The following is a 4,077-nucleotide window of genomic DNA, read 5'->3' on the forward strand; positions in this document are numbered from 1 at the left end:
TGAGGGTGGAATCCTACTTTTCTCTCTATTTCTGCCCACTCTTGCTACTCTTAAATATGATCCTTTGATCTGAAATGATCATAAACTAAAAACTGATGTAGAATTGATTAACCATTAAAGATTTGAATGTTAGCTGAAAGCATGCAAATTGAGGAAAACTGCTTGATAAGAAACTTTACGACAATTGATTAAACATAAAATCGATGCATAACACGAAGTGAAAACAACAAAAACATAGCGATACCAAAAAACAATATTGATGATGGAGTTCATCCCTAATGGACTATGTCTCCAGGTCCGCTTTCAAGATGGGCAATCGTTTTTATTACGAATGAGAAGAAGGTGTTGATTACATAGAGAATTGATCAGTGTAAATGTGCACATAGGAACTTCTGATCACTATCATTAGATAGCCCTCTGAACTAGCTTTCCAACACTGCTTACAGTTTCCAAAATCGACACCGGATGCTCCGGTAACATTGAAAACAAAAACCACCTATGTCCTCTAGAATCTGCATACAAAAGTAAAAAACCCCTCTAATGTCTTTCAAAGGAAAAATCAGCATCTTATAGGCTTGCAAATACATTTAAACTCCTTTCCCTAAGTTTAGGGATGAATTTGGCCTAATTTGGGTTCAGGAGCTTCAGTCTTGTGATTGCCTGACACCTAGGCTAGGGTTTCATGAACTTTGAATTATTTTTTAACAACAAAAACATAATAAACCCCAAAATAACTTTATCATAAAGTTTTCCCACTGGCGGTGAAGTTGATGATGCATTGAACTAATCGTTTTCATGTGAATGGGCTTGTGGTCAAATAAAAAATGGACATGATTGCAGGTTTGTTCCAACGGTTTCAGAATTGCTTGCTGACTTTGCATGTGAAAGCTACCTCCGATGGTTACGTTGAGTTGTCAACCTTTTCTGACGCAGTCACCATCTATGCAATCACATGTTGGATATAACTCTCTGCCATGGCTAGTCTCTGCCACGGTAACCCCAACGGCTTTCCCCCTTAATCGCTCACATGTGAATGAGGGTAAGGTTCCGGCGCGGTTTGCTTATCCGTTGTGGTTAACGCTTATCTCTGCCTGGTGATCTCTCTCTATTCGCATGCCCGCGGTTTCCCGAGGCAGTCAGCGCTGTGTTTTAGGGACATGGTTTGTATTTTTATATTTTTTTCAATGTATTTCCATGGCCCGAAAAGGTTTTAAACTTAGGTTTGAGGACTTTAAGTTTTAGCATTAGGTTTTGAAATACATATTACAATGTATTGTAGATAGTTAGGGTTTTAGCATAGGTATTAATGTATTTGGTGTATGTTTTTAGGTGTAGCATATGTTTTTGATTTAAATTTAGGATTTAATAGATAGATTAGGGTTTAGTAAATCAAATTCAGCAACCCTTCTACAATATTTCGTCACTAAGAGACATTAGCAATATTTGTCGCATGATGACGTACCAATGCATATCGTCGACACAAACCATAGTTACGACGACAACATGATGATGAACCATATTAAACCTTTGCAATCAATGACACCCATGTCAACATCAAAATCTTGTGAGGTAATGACACAACACATGTCGTCAACTAATCCTGGTGGAACTATCGATGAACACAAGTCGACAGCCAGGCACTAAACCCATATCCACTAAATTCCATGAAGACTAGTAACATTACCTGAACAACCTGATCCACAACCCACACTATTGAATTGTTGAAGCTGAACTCAAGTGACAATGAAACTAAACAGTGATGACGACACTTGAACACCTGTACAATTAAATCAAAGAAATCCTCCTGGATCATTCCTCTCCACCTGAAAGCTTTTGGACCACAAAAGTTTGACTAAACAATTAGTCGAAGAGGGTAGAACTCCCTGTTTTTCCACCTTGACCTAACAATGTACCAATACATTCGATCAATCACTTGCAAGTGATGACCCTGATGATGCTGACCATGGCACTTTTTGAGTCGGTGACCTGTTTCATCCATCTGCAATATACACAACTTGCGATGATGGGCAAACAACCTGTTATCAACATGGAAATTGAATTCTTTCCACGAAGAAATGGGTTAGTGATTCATAATCTTTGAAAACAATCTCTATTGAATGTTGTTTAATATCATCAACATGTATAAACAATCTACTTTGCGGAATGACTGAGACATTCAAAGATACTTTCAACATCAAATTAGGTACTTGATTTAACATACTTTCCTGATTCCTGTTTACTAAGTGAACTTTCTGCACTAAACCTATCCAACTGTAAGGTGAAATTTGTGCAACTTAGTTTGATTTTGGAAGTATTGAGTTAGCTATTGATTTGTTTGAATCATTTTTCCTTCATTTATTACATGATGTTTCCATTGGTTAGCACTTTCCTTTGATGCATAACTTCCCATTAGACACTTTGACACTGCTTTAGAAAAGGCTTTGATATGAAAACAAATAGGTTTCCTCTCCACTTGAAAAGAGGTTTCCAAATTGTTCAAGACATGACATGGTGACACAATACAAGAGAAATCAAACATTGACTTTTCCCAATACTGACCTGTATCCTTGCAACTGTTAAGTTGCAAACTTAAACTAAGTTGATTCATTCTAACATTAGGAAGAGGAGCTTTAGGCACAAACTGTAATTCATGTTGTAATTCCTGCTTATGAATAAGATTTTTGGTTTTACATAGAACTGAGCAAGTTTCTATCTCTTTAATCAAACCATCTTTAAGCTGAGTTGCATAACAGGAATCATGTTGATTGTTATATTGATCCTTTACACACATGATTACAAACCTCTTGTTTGAACTTATTAATCACTTCATCTGATTAACATTAACTAAATTCAAGTGATTTTTGTTTTGATGTGCCCTAACAATAAATTCAACCCCATCTTTCTTAAGGTGATATTTATGTTCTCTCCTGTAAAATACTGCATCACAATCATAAAGATAAGGACTTCCTAAGACAACTCCACATATGTCTACTAGAACCGCATCTAATTCCACTTCATCAATGTAATTAGCTGTTATGGCAAATCTTAATCGACATTGTTTGGTGACTTTTATCTGAGTTGATTTATTTAGCCATCCTAATGGGTAAGGTCTTGGATGATTCTGTGTTTCCAAACCCAAACTTTTAACTAAATATTCAGAGATTAAATTCACCTGTGATCCACTGTCAAACATTGTATCTATCTTTGTATGCTTAGAAGTTATCCTTATGTTAAATAGTTCAACTCTTTTATCCTCATGTGAAGGATTTATGTTTGAAGAAGATGCAATAGTTTTCGAACTTGAACGAGTTTTAGAAGTTTTACCTATCGTAACCATGGCGGTTATCCTCCTTTCATCACCTGAATCTGAACCTAGATCCTGCTGGACTACTACAATGGCCTTATTTTCATCCTTCTCCTTAAGGAACTTTTTGGGCTTAAGTTCTGAATGAAGTTTCCAACGCTTCGATTCATCATGATCGATTCTCTGGCAATGCGAACAAGTAGGTCTTTACTTCTAAATGATCGTTGATTTTTTTCTCTTTGAAATGTTCTTCCCCTTACTGTCACTGGAATCTTTGGTTTCCAACGCTTTGGATGATTGCGATGAAAACTTGAATGGTCTACCACCTGATTCAATATGTATGGCCTGGACATACACCTCATCAAAATCATCAAGATTAAAGATCAATGAAGTATGCTGCAAATATGAATGTAAATTGTCGATATATTTTAACAAAGTTTCATGTGTATCTAATGAAATACCAAGTGCCAATGCTTTTTTTCTGAATTCCTGAGTAAACACTTGAACACTCTTCCCTTTAGCTTGCCTTAGATACTGCCAATCAATAACAACTTGCTACATGTATCCTACAGGATAGAATTGTTTCCTAAGAGCTTTTAAAAACTTAGACCATGACAAGATGACTTTTCCTTTACACTTTACATCTATCTGAGTTTTACTTTCCCACCATATTAAAGTTGTTCCCCCCATTCTAAGTGTAGTTAACTAAATTTTAGCTTTATTGCTAGAAATGTTCTGAATGCGATAATACACTTCTAACCGCTTTATCTAGT

This window comes from Pinus tabuliformis, chromosome 5_1, assembly GCF_031772625.1.
Source record: "Pinus tabuliformis cultivar Carrire ecotype Pingquan chromosome 5_1, CPIR1, whole genome shotgun sequence".
NCBI lineage: Eukaryota > Viridiplantae > Streptophyta > Pinopsida > Pinales > Pinaceae > Pinus > Pinus tabuliformis.